Source organism: Erpetoichthys calabaricus, chromosome 6 (assembly GCF_900747795.2).
Source record: "Erpetoichthys calabaricus chromosome 6, fErpCal1.3, whole genome shotgun sequence".
In the NCBI taxonomy this organism is placed as follows: Eukaryota; Metazoa; Chordata; class Cladistia; order Polypteriformes; family Polypteridae; genus Erpetoichthys; species Erpetoichthys calabaricus.
Window position 1 is genome coordinate 163,798,236 of NC_041399.2, and position 19,959 is coordinate 163,818,194.

At 41.6% G+C, this 19,959-nt stretch overlaps 1 protein-coding gene across 1 annotated transcript in view; it reads left to right on the top strand.

Moving 5' to 3' along the window:
• slc22a13b (solute carrier family 22 member 13b) overlaps positions 1-195 on the top strand; it is a 53,439-nt gene extending 53,244 nt beyond the window's left edge. Inside the window, exon 10 of the mRNA XM_028803292.2 lies at positions 1-195. This exon is cut by the window's left edge and continues 600 nt beyond it. The gene's annotated coding sequence lies outside the window, so the exon portion shown is untranslated.
• The last annotated feature ends 19,764 nt before the right edge of the window (positions 196-19,959 follow it).

A 19,959-nucleotide genomic window follows, 5' to 3' on the forward strand; every position in this document is an offset into this window, starting at 1 on the left:
CATGGCCAACTGTGCCACTGTGAATCGGTTTCGATCGCAGGAGCAGTGTAGGGGGGCGGCGTTTGATCAGGGGTCAACCATGGCCCTCCTGCAATGTTGCCATGGCCCACAGATTGTGAAATGTGTGAAATGCTGTGTTAAACTGTTCATTATCTCTACAGCTTGTCCTGTTGATGTTTAAATGTCCAAGTGATGTTTACCTTACTTGAAATCCATAACAATTTTCTGCCTCGTTCACAATGAATTATTTAGAATGAACCATTTGACCCATCCAGTTACCCAATTTATTTTTACTGTGATGTGTGAGTTGGTGTCTTGCACCCCAAAGATGAGGCTGAGTCTCAGTTCTTTATCACAACCAGCTTTATTCCACTCGAAACAAGAACAGTAAGGCTATTTATTGTAGTGGGATCTACCATTCTACTTTACACAGACACAGCAAACAGACAGGGTCGAGGCCAGGTCAGTGGCCAAGTTATAATGTTCCCTGTATCACCCATCAGGTGACTGGCACTTTGCACATGGTAGCGGTCAGCTTGTAGTTGTTTCTGTGGTGCTGCGAATTTGCAGTTGCCTTGGCGATGGACAAGCAAGCCTCAACAAACGCAACAGTCACGCTTCTGCATGTTGTCCCATTGGGGAGGGTGTCAGGGAGTTCAGAAGTCTCACAATACAGATTTGTCGTAATTTGTGGTAAGACCCACATATCTATTCTTACAGAATCCCCATTTGAAATACAGTTGTAGTGTCCTTGGTCCAGGCCTGAGAGAGAGAGACAGACATGTTTCTCAGGTGGCTCAAGACTACCAGAAGGGATGAGGGGCTACTTGAAGAAGACAACCATAAGAGCAGCTCCTAGGAGCATGGAAGAGGGGTACACCTCCTAGGAGCATGGAAGAGGGGTACACAGATACAGCATTTAAGAGAAGCACTCACAGAACATGGCTCCTCTGCTGCTAAAGTCCTCATGCAGGATTCTGGTGTTAGATCGGCTCATGGAGCTGGAGAAAGTGTGGCAGATGGTGTTGAAACTGACCCCAGATGAATGGTGAGAAGCAGAGCTGGAGACATGTATGTGATGACTCAGGGCGAGGCAGTTGGGAATGTGTTTAGCTGCAGAACCTCATCATGGCATGGCACAGCCACAGAAAGAGGCAGCAGATTTGGCTGCGAAGAAACCACCCGTCATTTAAAGGGCAAACTACTCCAAAATTTCATTCCATTTTTGGGAGATATAGTATGCCTGCATACAACGGATACCCACATAATTTTGAGTTCCTATATCTGATAATCACCTCAAGTTACAGTAAATCCTAGGCTTGAAGCTGATATCCTTTCATAATCCCAGCCTCTTTTAGACCAGGTCCCCTGTATTGTTGATCTCAGATTGTTAAGGACATGGTATGCATTTTATGGCAAAGAGGCCAAGAAATACCTATAATGGTAATTCAGCAGTGTGTCAGAAGGTGTGTTTAGTGGTGAATGGCTACTAAATAATGGCAGGTATCATCCTCTTCATGCTTATCTTTTGACACCTATAACTAACCCTGAAGAACAATAAAATGTGGAAAATCAACAAACCTGCAGAAGACAATGCACTTCATCTACCTTCATAAATCATTGGGTGGCATCAGCCATTCACCTCAGCTGTGCTGCACACCACTGTGAGGGCAAAGAACTGGCATGCGACCTTACATCTGATCTGTAGCATAAAGGACAACTTGAGAAGATCAAACCACCCGCAGTTGGATTCTCCTGTTGGGTCACCTGACAGCTGCTGTCTTTAAATAATGAATGCAACGATGTCACCACACAGCACAAATATAGTCCAAGGAACGCAGGAAAGCTTTGCCAGTAAAAACTTTGTTGACAAGTGTAGCTTAACCAGAGACAACTTTTGATGCGGATGTGGAAGGCAGGGGGCCTTTCTTCAGAAGGATTAAGTTGCTGACCCCGCTTAGTGTCCTGTTTGTGTTGAGTCTCACTGACAAATGATGGAATTGTTCCCATGCTTAATGTCCTGCTACATAAATTAGGAATTGATTTTTGACTGTAAAGGTAGCTTTAAAGGTTGTGGTATAAGCCATGTTAAGGAAGGAGGAGAAGAGAGTTAGATCTTAAACTTCTCAGCAGGCCAAGGCACAGATGATATCTTTTAACTTCTTCTGTTTAACAGATTTTAACCCAAGTGCTGTGACTCAGAAAAAGTAGACAAACTGCTGGGGACTGGAAATAGTTACGAAACAAATGGTATTTCTGTCATGCAATCCCGTCCCTGGAGATGCCACTCTGACATTGTCATATTTGAGGATAACAATAACAATGGACAAAAATACTTTTAAGGAAAAAAAAATTCATTTTTAAAATTCTGTTTATTAATAAAGTCAAAATTTTGGCTTCACAACTTTATTTGGTTGTAGATTTTATTTTAAATTGTTAAATTAAGATTTAATTTTAAAAGGTTAAATTTGCTATTTTTGTTCATCAATCAGTCAACACTTTGAACTCTTTGTTATATTCCTCAAACCATTCCCAAACAATTTTTGCAGTGGAGCTGGATGCATTATCCTGCTGAAATAGGCCATGGGAATCCAGCTGCCGTGAAGGGGTGTACGTGGTCTGCAAAAATCTTTGGGTAGGTGGTACATGTCAAAGTAAGATCTACATGAGCAGCAAACAACAGACATTCATGTAGCATTCTGTTTCTTTGCTGTTGGAGAGCAGTAGTTGATGAAATGATGACAGATCAGACGTTCGGGATTCACACATGTTGTGCTGTGATGACCTGCCATTCTGACAAGGTCGACGGCTGGTGCTTCTTCAGAATGCTTTCCACTATCTTCCATTTCCATTTATTTGCTTGGCAGATGCTTTTACTCAAAGCAACTTACAGCAGAGGTAAACATAATTGAGTAACATTAGGTTACAGCCTGTTTGTTCAGCAAGTGTAGTATGATAGGTAAAGGTTGATTGCCACAATTGAAAAGAGGTAATAACTAATAATATACTGTCATAGATTATAATTGATAAGACAATTAAATTTCAACAACAAATTAACCAACAATATAAAAGATTACAGATTATAGATTTTTTTTCAATCAATTAGATAGATTTTCACAGAATAGAAGGGTCTTCAATTGTTTTAGGGAGTCAGCAGTATGGTTGGAGGTGGGCATCTCTTTCCTCCAACTGGGAACTACACAGGAAAAGAGTCAGGATTGAGACTTGATACCAATCAGAGGTGGCATCACCAGACGCTGTTCCCTGGCAGACCTGAGTGGGTGAGAAGGAGCACAGCACTCCCCAGTGTCTCCGTATAAGTGGGTGCTGACCCATTGACTACTCTGTAGGCAAGCATCAGGGATCTGAACTTAATGTGTGCTGCTACAGGGAGCCAATGTAGCGACCTGAAGAGAGAATGACAAGTTTCCGTCTCAGCTGGTTAAGTACAAGATGGGCTGCTGCATTCTGGATCATCTGCAGCGACTTGATAGCACATGTAGGTACTCCTGCCAGTAGCCAGCTGCAGTAGTCCAGATGTGACAAGACCAAAGTGTGGACCTGAAGTTGTGCCACATACTCTGTCAGATAAGATCTGATCTTGCTGATGTTGTACAGAATGAACCTTCATGAACGAGAAACAGTAGAAATGTGTTCAGATAAAGATAGCTGCTCATTAATCACCACACTAAGGCTGGTGTACTGACTTGGCAGGTGTTAGCAACAGTGAGCCAATCTGTACAGAGATGGGGAGTTGAACAGACTGGCTGGCCAGGATTACAAGAAACTTGGTTTCTGCCAGGTTGAGCTGTAGATGGCGGTCCTTCATCCAGGGTGATATATAAGTAAGACATGCAGAGACTAGCTGATACTGTATTGTCCTCCAGAGGGAAAAACAGGTACAGTTGCATATCATCGGAATGGAACTGATAAGAGAACCCTTGGGACTGGATGTGGTGTACAGAGAGAAAAGTAGAGGACCCAGCACCTATCCTTGGGGTACACCTGTGCATGTCTGGTGTGCCATTGACAACTTTCCTTGATAGGACACGCTGTAGGATCTGCCCAAGATGTAGGACTCAAATCACCTTCCACTTTAAGTCTGCTTGACGTATGTCTTTGTCAGAATTTCTTTTTGTGTAGGAAAAATGCATTCCATGGGCACTGTTTGAGCAGATGACAGATGACTTTTTGTCATTTTTATTTTCTCGTATACATAGCATAGAGAAAGTATAGGAATCATGAAAAAATTCAACCTTGAGAATTTGATGACTCTTAACATTTTAGACCTTCCCGAGTCCAAAAATACCATTTTTGAAATTACATCTGCCTGTCTGTGTGTAAACACGATAACTTAAAAATGCTTTGACGTGGTTAATGAGATTTTGTACCTGTTTTATATCAAAAATAAGGAATCCTATCAACTTTTGGGCCACCACCAGAAATGGTACTTTAACTGAATACTTTCATAAATTTTCAGGTGAACTATGGCTATAATTACAGACAGATGATTCATATTTTGTATAGATATCTATAATGATAAAAAGCAAACAGATATGAAATTTGAGAAAAATTACTCAAACGGAGTTAGTATTTTATTTAAACAACCATTCTGGATTTTTTATATCATAGAAATATAAATGTGTACACGATATTAAAAACTGCATTCAATATAACGCATATTCTTTCAATAACTGCTATTATTTTTATTTTAATTTATACATCATCAGTTTAACAATAACACATAGACATTGAACATGCCATGTGAAAATAAAGATGTAATGGAAACAATAAGCTGCTACATTCCCATCATGTTCCTGGTAATACATTTAATTTTATGATTTGTTTTCATTTCCATCATCATTATCATAATTAAATGTAGCTAAATGCAGTTTTACCTATAGCAATTTATTGCAACAAATATTATATAATACTAACACCTTTCCCATGGTTTTAGGTGACTATAATTCCATCCATCCATCCATTATCCAACCCGCTATATCCGAACTACAGGGTCACGGGGGTCTGCTGGAGCCAATCCCAGCCAACACAGGGCGCAAGGCAGGAAACAAACCCCAGGCAGGGTGCCAGCCCACCGCAGTATAACTCTTTTTACTTTGCGCATTATCTAGGTAATGCATATGTAATCATGAAAAAATTCCACCATTATTTTTGACCTCCCTAAGTGCGAAAATATTTTAATATAAAGTTTGATTATAAATAGAGATAAATGATTGTGTATCGATATTATCAATTAGTTATGATGAGAAACAAAGAGAGATGATATTTGAGAAATATTGCGTAACTGGAAGTGGTTCTGATGACCTTTTTCTCTATGTCAGTATATGAGAATGTCGAGGGGAGCAAACGTCTCAATTTTTTTCTGTTGCTCACGCGAAACATCGTAGAATGTCAGTGATTTGTCAGAGGGGGACATTTTTTTGTGCACTGGGTGGTTCCATTAGGCACCCATTGTTGGGACTGGGGGGTGAGAAGTTAAAAGGCTGTCTGCAGGATGTAAGTATTTGCTGTATTGCAAAGGAGTCACCACTTTGAAGTTTATGGCTGGTTGAGATTTACAAACAATACCACGTGTGATAAGAGAACTGCTGCTTCCTTGGAGGATTCTGGATAATCCAGTTACTGATTGTGTCAGGGTTGTTTGTGGAGGTATTTGCTGTCTTGCAAAGGAGTCGCCGCTTTGAAGTCTGGCCTTGGAGGATGTCTGTATTTACCTGACTTGGAAATATTGGTTTCTAATCAGCATATCTGTACTTATTCATGATTGGTAACAATTCCTTTTTTTTAAGTTGTGTTTTCATTAATTGTTAAACCCAGGAAATGCAGATGTACCATTGTTTAATCTGATTGTCCAGAACTGATAATGGCAGGGACTGAAGTAGATAAAAACTCCTGGCAGCAGAAGGCAGAGGGGACAGTCCACAGAAAACGCTGCCAAGACATTCGGACAGAGCACAGGGGCTAGTAGGCAGACGAGGGTACCTGGCTGGCATGACGTGAGGAACAAGGACGGTAACACTTCCAGGGAGAAAGAGACAGTTCCACAAAGAGACGCCGGATGTGGGTTCAGCGAGAGAGGGAATCCGCATGAAAGGACCAAGCGAAGCTGACAGACGAGAAATGAGGCGTGCCAAGGTCACAGCAACACAAGGAGCCCAGAGTGGAAGAAAAAGGAACAATGAAGAGACGCTGACAGGGATTCAACAATTTGACACAACTTCTGTAGGGGAACGAGTGTCCGGGGAACAGAGTGCATCCATGGACAGTTGAACAATTAAGTGTTGGGGTAACAAGTGCACAAACTGGACTCTGCACCACTAAAGGTTGTATCCTCCAATTCTTGTTTTTAACGGACTTTTAGAGGGTGGACTGTGTATTTTCCTTTTTTTAAAAAGGGAAATTGATTCCTGATATGTTTAGTTTTTGTTATGTTCGTTTATCTTTTTAATGTACCTTATATTGTCTTGTGTAATAGAACTTACTGTTGCTTTTTTCTAAAATTACTGTTGTGTCTTTCATTGTGTGTTTACTCACCGCCCAATTTAAAGAAACCTGTGTGCTATTATTGGTAAATTTCAGGAGTTCCCAGTCTCTTAATAAAACTGGGTGGCGTAGTCGGATATTTTAATGGTGTCTAAGTTAGATTACCTATAAGTGTGACCAGACACGTGTTACAATTGATCCACATGATCTACGCCACCCATTGTGTTGTTGTAGGCTACCATAGCACAAGGTTTAATGACTACCACATTTCCTCTGACATGAACAGTGACGGATGTGGCAGTATGAACAGAGCTTAGGAGGCAGACACTCTTAGTTGTCCTTCCACTTGACAGCAGTCCTTTTGCCTTTTTGCCACACAGCTACTGCACCATGTTGCAACTTCACTCGACCAGATGCATCATGACAGTTTGGCCACACAGTGCTGCATGCATCAGTTTTCCTTTTCAGTAAAATTTCAAGCAGTTCTGGTGAGGTGTATAAGTTGTCCATTGTAATACAGTAACGGTGATCAAGCAAAGGGTCCACAAGTGACATCATAGACGATGTAACAATGCCATATTGACGGTACCAGGAGATAGGGAGCCTACGGCAGGCACTCCCACACTCACTTCTCAAGACTCTCCTCTGCCTCGACCTACCCTGGCCATTGTCAGGCATGTTTTAAAAGCCCACCTTATCACTTACAGTATTGTAGTTCCACCTGATACAACTTAAGTAGTTTATCATACAGCTGACATATAACAGTTATAATATAATGGACTCTTGTTTGTAAGGTTTTACTTTGCGGTTTAGTTTTGGTGCTAACTTCTCTGTTACACTCCTTATACTCTAATTTATTTAATACTTTTGGTATCAGCTGACTGCTGACTTTTTCCTCTCTTGGTTTGCATGACAATGTATTTTATGCATCCTGGCATTTTGTTTTATCTTTTGTAACAGTATCTTCATGCATCCTTTTTCAAACCTGCTTAATTCAGGATTGTTGGGGCAGGTACGTAGTGGAACTTCTCCTGAGGCATTGGTTCCAAGTCAAGAACAACTCTGGACTGGGTTCCATTTCATCACATGGCACAATTATGCACACACTTAAAATTGAAATTAATCAAAAAACTGATCAAGGACAAAGTAAAAATATTTACTTACACATGGGAAGAACATTGATACTTAGATATACATAGAACACATTGGTAGAACATAGATTGTTCCTAGCCAGGATTGGTTCAAGGGCATGAAACCTGCACACGAGAATGGAGTTGGCCCTTAAACTATGACTGTCCATTGATAGAAGGGTTGTCTGGGTTCTGCGCGGAATCACTTGAAATAAGTAGCCAAGGATTTTTTTTTCTATTTTTCTCATGTACTTCGATCCTTTTTAAACTTTTTCCAAGTATTCACTGCCGACATCAATGCACTTTTGGGCTCTTCTGACCCACACCGCAAAACACTCGCGAAAGGCTGTCTTTGGGAGGTTGTCCAGCTGTTCTTTGACAGCTGCAATCAGTACCTCTCGAGTTTCGAAGTTGTGGCCTCACAGGGGTTCTGTCACCTTCAGGAAGAGCCAAAAGTCACATGGTGCAAGATCAGGCGAGTAGGGTGGCGGGTTCAAAACGTTGACACCACTGTCTTCAATGAAATGCTTCGTCGCATTAGCCGTGTGGGCTGGCGCATTGTCATGATGCAAAAAGTGCCTTTGCAAGTTCTTGGACCGGCCTATAGCCATCGCAGAAAAAAACGTCAGGCAGGCACTGAGTGGTGTACCACTCAGAGGTCACAGTTGTCCTCTCCATCAGCGGAATTGACGCGACAATGCCATCGATGTTGAAAAACATGGCAAACATGGTGCGTTCCACCAAGCGGATTAAACCATCAGAAAAGTCGTAAAAAATCATCACTCGAAAGTCACGCACGAACGGAGTCGGGAGCTTTGCCGCTAGCGCCGGCTGTGCACTCTCAGTTCGTTTGCTTCTCGTGTTCATTCTGAAGGAAGAGAGGGAGCAAAACATCTGAACAAAAACATGCAACCACTTGAATAATCCCTCTACACAGCAGAACAGGTTTCGACAGGCTGACACTCGACAAACGATAAAATTCCGCGCGGAACCCAGACAACCCTCGTACAAGGAGTACAGAAAGAATGCATAAATATAGGGGTAACTCTAGGTCTCTTCCTCCATCAGTTTCATCCAGAGATCACACCAGATCAAAAATCTGAAGCGTAACATACGTTTAAAAGAGCCCCCAACCCTCTAGACACATTAGGTGGCTAGACTTCTAGCAGGAAGAGCTGAAATCCATCCAGGTTGTAATGTTATGAATTAATTCACTCGTTATGCTTTTCTTCTCACTTTGGACACTTTCTAAACCATCTAGGGTCCAGAAATAATAAAAGGGATTTTAACCACAGACATAGTCAACCATGATTCATCCTGATGGTGACCACAAGTCGTGCTGCAAACTGCAGGTGCATGTATGCAACAGGCTGGTAAGTGTGACTATAATAAAGCAGGAGTCAAAGGTTTAGGATTGTCATAGACGGCCGGCAACTCAATCCGGTCGGGACGTTCCAGGAGGGGAAGAATGGACAAGGGCAGCCTTTCCAGGGCACTGCCTCCCCCAGGATGCTAGGTGGCAGCTCCCCTGGACGGTAAATGTACCCCGGATTCATGGGACATGGAGTCCATTTTCTCAGCCCTGTTGGGTGCCGCCAGGGGGAGCTCCTAAAGGACCTGGGGACTCTTATGTTTCCTACAACCCAGAAGTATTTCGGACTCACGAAAACAGAAGCGCACAGTACTTCCGGGATATTTGAGGACTGATGATGTGGCGTTTGACCCGGTAAAAGAGAAGGAGCACTTCCGGGTCAAGGAATATAAAAAGGACTTTTGGAATGGAGGATTGTTGAATAGTGATTATTGATTATTGATTTATTGTTAATTGTGGCGTGTGTGGTGCTTTGTGCACTGTATTTAAGAAAAATATTAAATATTATACTTGGTGCTTTTTACAAGTGTGTCTTGGACGTCTGTCTGTTGGGTTTCACGGGGCAACAGCGACCCCTAGTGTCCACAGGATATACAGGTCTATAAGGATAGACTTAAGGTGAGGATAGGGTCACCACCAGAGCACTTCCATGACAAAACACAGTACAATGCCTTTAAATCATTCAAATAGGCCTTCTATAAATATAACCTCCCATAAAAACAGAAGTTGAATGACTGTACATGCATGTAATAGATTTGACTCTTTTTATTACACCCATGTTCCTACTCTAGTCTAGTTGGCCCTAACTGACACAATATAAATGTTAGATTTCCTAATTCAGTGTCAGGATAAGGACTTAGTTGAACTCTAGTTGAAGTGGACTTTTTCAGTTTGGGCCAGACACAGACACACTGTAAGTCATACTCATGTCTCCAAACACAGACCCAACATGTAAGCCATTTTTCCGGTCACTTGTCTCGCTCAAGCATATGGTGTGGCCATCTCACCCAACAGGCTCACTATCATCATTTTACCTGCACACCAAACAACACTCTTTGGAGTTTGTCAATCATGCAGCATATGGCCTAATGGGCTTTAGTCATAGTTATAGTACCCGGCTGGGAGGCATCCTACTTTGCTCCTTACATTACACTGACTAAAACTAGAAAAAAGTCAAATTAACATAAGAGGGACAATTTGTGCTATTTTATAAAATATACCAACACTTCATCATCAATGTTTCCTTGCAAAGTGTCACCACACATTTCTATAGATTTGGTGATGACTTATGGTGATGATTCAATGGTTAGGGAGAATGTACAAAATGTTAAGGAGTATGTTAAAATACACTGTGAGTAATCCTAATTCTACTGTAAAATGCTCTGTAATAAAACATGCACACAGAACCATTTCAGAACAATTGTTTTATTCTGCATTTGCATGATAAGAATGTGAATAATATGAGAAAAACTATGGCTGACACATATGTGATTTTGTTTATTCTTAAGCATGATTCAGTCACACCCTTTTTATTCTGTAAAATAAATGATTTCATATGGTTTAAATAATTTAAAGGGGTGGCGCAGTGGCCTCACAGTTAGGAGACTCAGGTTCACTTCCCGGGTCCTCCCTGCATGGAGTTTGCATGTTCTCCCTGTGTCTGCGTGGGTTTCCTCCCGCAGTCCAAAGACATGCAGGTTAGGTGGATTGGCGATTCTAAATTGGCCCTAGTGTGTGTGCCCTGCAGTGGGCTGGCGCCATGCCCAGGGTTTGTTTCCTGCCTTGCGCCCTGTGTTGGCTGGGATTGGCTCCAGCTGACCCCCATGACCCTGTAGTTAGGATATAGCATTTTGGATAATGGATGGCTGGAAAATAATTTAAAGTGTTTAGGTACAATCATGTAGTATGACACATGGCTGGACTGCTATTATTCTTTACTCAGTTATTTATATACAAGCTGTGCTACCCATCTAAGACAGACTGAGTAATGAACAGAGATTTCAGCATTAACATTTGCAGTGCTCCATGAATGCATATGTCTGTGCTGTATGCCATTTGGTATGGGATTCATAAAGCAGGGTTAATGTCCATCATGCGGCATCTTTTGGAATGACAGAGACATAGCAACTGGATGGACACACGGATAGACACACATACACTTATCCTTTTAATAAGGTGGATGACTTCTTACAATTAACTACAATTTATTTTCAGTTTTTACTTTTCTGGAACTTTGTCCAATTTAAAATTATCAGTTTTATCTGTTTTTCTGAGCCAACTCTTTCCATTTAAGGTTTATTGTGGGACCACCAAACTCAGGGCAGAAATCAACCATGCTAGGAAGATAACCGACACCAAATGGCTGGGTCAGGATGCAAGCTCAAGACACGGAGCTATGAGATAACAGTATTAATTAAAACTCTACTTTACTACTCTGTAATTATCTATCCATCCATTTTTAACTTGGTCATGAGACGTGACTGCCAATTGAGGCAGCAAGGCAGAAACCTTCTTTAGAAGGGGCAGCAATCCATCGCAGGGCTCCCACTCAGACTCTAAACATGGCCTGTTAATGTAACACCCGCATTTTTGAGAGGAAAATCAATACAGAGGAAACGTGGAATTTACACACAGACAGGAATGGATTTCAACCCTTAGGACTCCTTCCATCTCAGTAGTTCTAACCCTCCTAATCCAGTTCAGTGTCAGCGGAGTCTAGGGTCTATCTTGGTAGGAAACAGCCCCAGACTTGACACCAGTCCATCACAGGACCCCTTCTCACGCACAGACACCACAATCACCTTCACGTAGGGCCAGTTTGGAGTCGTCAGCCAAACTAACCAGTAAGTCTTTGGGAATGTGGGAAGAAAATCCAGTCAAACTCCACACAGGCAATACTGGGCATGGATTTAAATCCAGGAGAATGGATTCCTGAGGGAGTCAGGCTAGCTGTTGGTACAATTTTGCCTTCCCTTAGTAATTATTTAAGCACATTTTTAAAATTACACACATAAATTGAATACAAATCTTTTTCCTTTTATTTGTTATCTTGACTGATTATGGAATAAGTATTATTTAAAGAGATGCTTTACTCCTTTATGTAATTTTTGGCACTTATGGTGTTTATTTGACAGCCCTTTATATTAGTATAATCATTGAATTTAATTTTACATTTTAAAAGTTGTAAGTTCATGATTTTGATTTAATGAAAATATTCTGTATTAGATATTGACTCCCAACAAGTAATCCTTACAATGGACAGAAACATTCACAGGACTTGGTATACACCTCCTCATTATCCACTTTTTAAATGTTTTTTATAATACTTCTTGATCAGGTAAGGATGATTGTTCTTTTTCAAATACAGTTGTTACTTTCATTAACTGCATAATTAAAATGTCAGCAATTTTTGAAGACTCCACCTATAGAAACATATTTCTTAGTATCTTAAGTATCACCATTGTATGATTTTTGAAATTCATGAATACAGGTATAACAATTAAATCACAACCATCAACATATTTCTATTTTTTCATTTTGAACTCTTAGACTCTTAATGCAATAATCACTTCTGATGTATTAAAATGTCTTCCCCTCTTTATGTACATCCATTGTGTTTTATCAACTGGTTATCAAGGCAGTAAGAAAAACATTGGGTCACGCGGAGCCTGGCGCTGAGTGTGCATGACTCTACTTAATCTGATCTGCAAACCGGTGTCCTCTTATTATGGTCAAGAAGCTTTTCTCTGCATCATTTATTCATTATCAAACTCTTAATTGAGGGAAAAACATAACTGGACCTTGACAAAATAAAAATATTTGACTGAATTCCTTACATCAATGGATTGTTTCTATACACAAATTTCTAAAAAGTAAGCCATGTGGAGCGTTCAGCTCTCATGGAAGTTCCAATACCTTTCAGCCCAAGAGGTCATCAAACCACTGATTATCAATGTTCTCCTTTGGCATCATCGTAGAATCATTAGGTTCAGAGCTGATAGGTGGGAACAGGTGATCAAAATCGTTTTCTAAGTTTGGTTGTTGAGGTATTTCTGAAATCAATGACTCTGACCCAAATAAATCTCCAGAGAATATCATTCCACTGGGGTCTAAACTTGCAGGTTCTGATTCAGTGGTGGGATCCAGACTAAGGATGTCATCACAGTTCTTCACTGTTGCTTGGGTTTCATTTTCTGTTCTAAAACCAGTAGTACCTAGGAAGTCCTCCACGGCAAAGATATCATCTTGAATGGATGGTACTGAATGATCAGCTAACAAGTTTAGATCAGTTATGTTTTCGCTGAAAATCTCTGCTTTTGTTTCAGGTGGTGAACCTTGAGGTGTCGTGTTAAAAATGTCAAAGGTGTCATCTGCTATAGCTGAGAATGGCTGGCTAACATCAAATGGATTACCTTCACTTTCTAGAGGTTGATATCCTTTACTTAGAGGATGACTATCAAAGGGATTAGAGGGTGCATTAGAGATCAAATAATTATCAGTAGATGTAGATTTTTGAGATGGGACCATGCTAGGATTATCAAAGTTCTGATCATTATTCTGTGTGATTATCTTTGTAGGATCCATTTTAGATGCAGAAATCTCAACCCCTGCCTGTGTGGACCCATTATCTGATGATTCAGTTCCATTTTTGGCCTGCGATTGGCCGGCATTTGGTATATTTTCAATTAATCCAGAAATGCTGACTGATTGTTCTTCAACACTATTAGACAAAAAAATCTCAGTGGGCTTGCTGCTGTCATCACATCCTTCTTCAGAAGAAAATAACTCAGGCGATCCAAATGGATTAGAAGTTACCGATACAATGCTGCCTGCCATCTCCTGTAAATCGTTGAAGTCAGACATAATGTTTATTTGGTCAGAAACTGGTGAATTCATTTTTTCATTTTCAATATTCTCAGAACACTCATAAGACGCTGACTCAGATGTTGCATTTTGGATTATATTCACCTCCTCAGCAGGCTGTGAATTTGTAATTTCACCGTTATGGGTCGATTGTATGTTTTTTGCATCCTTTTCATCAACATACTGATCAGGACAAGCTTTGCTTGCATCTGAGTGACCGCTCTTTTCATCTATTTTACTCGATTGTTGCTTTTCCTGGTCCTCTTTGCTAGAGGTTTCCTGACTAATCACACTATCCGTTTCTTTCTTTTTTTCTTCTTTACCCTTTTCTGGCGATGACAAAAATAACTTACTTAAGGGAGACTTGGATTTTGATTCTGTTTTTTGGATGTTTATTTGTCCCTTTTTGTCTGAGTTATCTTTGCCGATAGAACTTAAAAGCTTTGAAAGGGCATTCTTTCCCGACCCTGTAGATTTGGACCAAGATTCCTTTCTTGTATGAGACTTTGAATCGTCTTTCTTTTTAGAATTTGATGAAATGGGTATTTCTTCATTTCCCTGTTCAACACTTGGTGCTTGGCATTCTAATTCATTCACCAGGCTGTGGTCTAATTCTGTTTTTACTTCATTTAAATTCATTGCTAAGTTGGATACCTCAGAACTTTGCTCAAAGGGTCCTTTCTTGATGTGTTCTTTTGTCACCTTAAAGCTTGTGTCCTTCATATGTCCATTCAAAGTAGGTTCATTTATCATATGGCCAAGATTATCAGATGGGTTTTCAGCATTAGATTTTTGGTGTTTATATCCATCTGGGGTTCCTTCAGACTTAAGGACAATGTCAGGGGTGTCCATAGATTTTTCAGCATTTCCGGTTTCTGCTTCATCTTTATAAGCAGGGAGATCTGATTCTGGTGGTAAATCCAGTTTAGCTTTGTCAGTATCTTCAGTTAGGCCTGATAGATTCTCAGTTAGCTTGATTCCGACAGGGGTGGTCAGATTTTCATTAATGTATGTGTTTGTACTTTCAGTGATCAAGGCTTCTTGGGTCTTCAATTCCATTGCTCCCATGTCCACCCTGCTTGATCCTAAAGCATCAATCCTTTTCTGATATGTATCATTGCTTAGCGATTTCTTATTTCCTGTTCTAGCCTCGTTATATACTTCAGAAGATAAAACTGGGCTCTCACTAAAAACAGAAATCAGCTTGGTCAGTTTTGTCGATGCTGAATGAACAATTTGTTCCTTATTGTTTTCAGGTATCCTGCTGATCAGTGTAGTTTCACCTCCTTGGAATGAAGCCACCTTAGCTAATACATTTATTGACTTTTTTGATTCCACTGCTGTGTTCAGTGTCGTTTTTCCTGGTGACCGAGTAAGTGTTGGAGTGCTTAATTCTAGTTTCTTGATCTCAGTGGAGGAAACAGGGCTAGCAAGTTGTTTATCTGAAGTTTTGAAAGACTGTGATGGAAAAATCTTTTTGTTGACGATATCTTTCTCTGAATGAGATTTTTCCTCATAGAATTTTCTGAGATTTCTTGGAGATACAGACATGCTTTTCTCAAATTCAGGAATTTTTTTTATGTTCTTTTCTGGTTTTGTATGCATTTTGTTTTCTAATGCATCATCTTCCTTCGCAGGCGGCCAACTAAATCGTAGAGGTTTACCAGATATAAACTCCTTCGTAGGCTCAATAGGAAGTTCCAACTTTTGTGCAGAAACAGAGGTACTAGTGCTTCGTTGCTGGACTAAGTCTTTGACTTCTGAAAGACGAGTCTCTTGCTTTGTACCTTTGCTGACCGTCTGGTCAGAACGTTTTCCGACTGGCTGAGTTTCTGTTTTCTGAAGCCATAAATCTTTATGCCTTTTGTAGCCAATGCCTTCATCTGAATTTTCTTTCTGTTTGGGCAATTGCTGATAATGCAAAATGCAATAAAGGTCCCCAGACATTGCAGCATAGTTATGCATGCTAGAAATGATTAAAAAAAGAAAAATAATTAGAATCCAGAAAGGTGCTGGAAATACTTTGATGAATATTTCAATACCTATATTTTGCAAAGATGTTTGTGAAGATCAAACAGGCAAAATAATAAATTTGATCTTAAAGTAAATGTTTTTCAATAAATTTATGTAAAACAAATATCATTTCTTGATACACTTTTTGCCAGGTAGTGAACAATGATAATGCTGGTATATGTAACTTAATTTGCAAAGCTGGTGATGGAACCTTTTACTTGTTCAGTTTCTTCTTCATGTTGACTTTCACTAACCTATCAGCAGAGATTTTAATTGTTTTTGAAATCACACCTCTCTATTTGCTATGAAGCTATTTCTGGTTAGTAAATAACAGTGTCAATGACATTTAACATTCATGCCACTGTTCAATCTGTGTTTCATTGTTCCGTGGGAAACTTTTGGAAAGAAGTAATCTGGCTCAAACCAATGAGTTTGAAAATAATCTGGTCTATCAAGAGAAACCGTGTAATAGTTTGACAAAGACCTTTGGGAGATGCCGAAAAGAAACCAGACATTCAGGGTCAAATTCACTAAAACAGCAAAAGCAAAGAGCAAATCAAGTAGCATGGTGTTAGACCAGGAAGGGTTGAAAAGGTGTTCAAAAAGCAAAATAAATTACAATTGAAAACAAATGTAAACTTCAGAATTTTATCTAATATACCAGCTGTAAAACTGCATGCCCTGCATTCAAGTTCACATGCTGCAATGGCTGGCCTCATAAAATGCCATGTGTATAATGGGGAGATGTGAGTTTTTAAAAAATTATTAAATAAGACTTGTAATATTTAATTTGTATGTTTTATTTTAGGATAATTTGGGCAGCTTTTTAAGTGAATAAAGTTACTTGTAATTGTGTGTATTAAACAGAACTTTAGCAAAACGTTTTGGGGAAAGTAAATGAAGACACATGACAGTTTAGTCAGTGAGAGCAGGCAGTTACCACAGACATCATGCTGTAAGCAAGTGGACGGGAGAAGCTGTAAAGGCTGAACTGCGAATGAAGACAAGGTTAGCGAGACAGATACATGTTTTAGAAGACATTGTGAGTGTAGTTTGAGACCACTTTAGAACAGGGTCCATAAGATCTATCCTTCTTTTAAACCATTAGCTCAAAATGACAGGAATAACAATTTATTTGAACAGAGTGATGAATTCTGGGATGCAAATAGACATGCTAATACAGAGAGCTCCTGAAAAATATGTAAATGTAAAGCAAATGTTAGGAAGAAATGCTATTATCTATTAGAATGATTTTATTTAAGGTCAAATAAACTAACCAGTGTAAATATGCTTGTAAAGAAAGATGTGAAATGGGGCTTTCTGGAACTTTGTTGTGTAACTTCTAGATCATCCATCCATCCATCCATTTGCCAACCCGCTGAATCCGAACACAGGGTCACGGGGGTCTGCTGGAGCCAATCCCAGCCAACACAGGGCACAAGGCAGGAAACAATCCTGGGCAGGGTGCCAACCCACCGCAGGACACACACAAACACCAAGCACACACTAGGGCCAATTTAGAATCGCCAATCCACCTAACCTGCATGTCGTTGGACTGTGGGAGGAAACCGGAGACCCCGGAGGAAACCCACGCAGACACGGGGAGAACATGCAAACTCCATGCAGGGAGGACCTGGGAATCGAACCCAGGTCCCCAGATCTCCCAACTGCGAGGCAGCAGCGCTACCCACTGCGCCACCGTGCCGCCCCTTCTAGATCATAATTAACTAAAATAATTTCAGGTTGGCAGGAAGCTAGACAGAAGGGAACTTATCAGTTGTCAAATTTTGACTGATGTACCTTATTAATAATAGCTATTAAGCCAAAGTATAAACGAATCATCTCTACTGGTGTGATGCATAAGCTATACAACTTTTAAGAGGGGCATATGACATGTGGATTTTAAAATGGAGGGATGATCTGCAGCTTTTGAGGGCTCCAGTGTTGGTATGAGAGAGTGTGTAGGCAGTTCTAAAGCCACACCAAAAAAAAACCAAAATGAAGAAGGGAAAGACTGCACCATAGTAGCACATTGTTTTAAGGAATGCCTTAGTTGGATTAAAAAGAATGGACTCTTTAAATTGCTTTGATGTCTCTCTCAGTTATACTGAAGTGACACTTGCTTTTCCGGATGTTGATTTGAATCATTCTATTGGTTGTATGTTTTCTTAGTCTTCTAGTATTTCATGCCTGGTTTCTATGCAAATAAACATAAATAATAGTTAAATTCATCCATCCATCCATCCTCTTCCACTTATCTGAGGTCGGGTCGCGGGGGCAGCAGCGTGAGCAGAGATGCCCAGACTTCCCTCTCCCTGGCCACTTCTTCTAGCTCTTCCGGGAGAATCCCAAGGCGTTCCCAGGCCATCCGAGAGACATAGTCCCTCCAGCGTGTCCTGGGTCTTCCCCGGGGCCTCCTCCTGGTTAGACGTGCCCGGAACACCTCACCAGGGAAGTATCCTGATCAGATGCCCAAGCCACCTCATCTGACTCCTCTCGATGCGGAGGAGCAGCGGCTCTACTCTGAGCCCCTCCCGGATGACTGAGCTTCTCACCCTATCTTTAAGGGAAAGCCCAGACACCCTGCAGAGGAAACTAATTTCAGCCGCTTGTATTCGCGATCTCGTTCTTTTGCTCACTACCCATAGCTCATGACCATAGGTGAGGGTAGGAACATAGATCGACTGGTAAATTGAGAGCTTCGCCTTGCGGCTCAGCTCCTTTTTCACCACGACAGACCGATGCAGAGCCCGCATAACTGCAGATGCCGCACCGATCCGCCTGTTGATCTCACGCTCCATTCTTCCCTCACTCGTGAACAAGACCCCGAGATACTTGAACTCCTCCACTTGGGGCAGGATCTCGCTACCAACCCTGAGAGGGCACTCCACCCTTTTCCGGCTGAGGACCATGGTCTCGGATTTGGAGGTGCTGATTCCCATCCCAGCCGCTTCACACTTGGCTGCGAACCGATCCAGAGAGAGCTGAAGATCACGGCCTGATGAAGCAAACAGGACAACAGCATCTGCAAAAAGCAGTGACCCAATCCTGATTCCACCAAACTGGACCCCCACAATGCCCTGGCTGCGCCTAGAAATTCTGTCCATAAAAGTAATGAACAGAATCGGTGACAAAGGGCAGCCCTGGAGGAGTCCAACTCTCACTGGAAACGGGTTCGACTTACTGCCGGCAATACGGACCAAGCTCTGGCACCGATCGTACAGGGTCCGAACAGCCCTTATCAGGGGGTCCAGTACCCCATACTCTCGGAGTACCCCCCACAGGATTCCCCGAGGGACACGGTCGAATACCTTTTCCAAGTCCACAAAACACATGTAGACTGGTTGGGCAAACTCCCATGCACCCTCCAGGACCCTGCTAAGGGTGTAGAGCTGGTCCACTGTTCCGCGACCAGGACGAAAACCACACTGTTCCTCCTGAATCCGAGGTTCGACTATCTGACAGACCCTCCTCTCCAGGACCCCCGAATAGACTTTCCAGGGAGGCTGAGGAGTGTGATCCCTCTGTAGTTGGAACACATCCTTTCTTAAAGAGGGGTACCACCACCCCGGTCTGCCAATCTAGAGGCACTGTCCCTGATGTCCATGTGATGTTGCAGAGATGTGTCAACCAAGACAGTCCTACAATGTCCAGAGCCTTGAGGAACTCCGGGCGTATCTCATCCACCCCCGGGGCCCTGCCACCAAGGAGTTTTTTGACCACCTCGGTGACCTCAGTCCCAGAGATGGGGGAGCCCACCTCTGAGTCCCCAGGCTCTGCTTCCTCATTGGAAGGCATGTTAGTGGGATTGAGGAGGTCTTCAAAATACTCCCCCCACCGACCCACAACGTCCCAAGTCAAGGTCAGCAGCGCACCATCACCACCATATACAGTGTTGACACTGCACTGCTTCCCCCTCCTGAGACGCCGGACGGTGGACCAGAATCTTCTTGAAGCCATCCGAAAGTCGTTCTCCATGGCCTCCCCAAACTCCTCCCATGCCCAAGTTTTTGCCTCAGCAACCATCGAAGCCGCATTCCGCTTGGCCTGCCGGTACCTATCAGCTGCCTCCAGGGT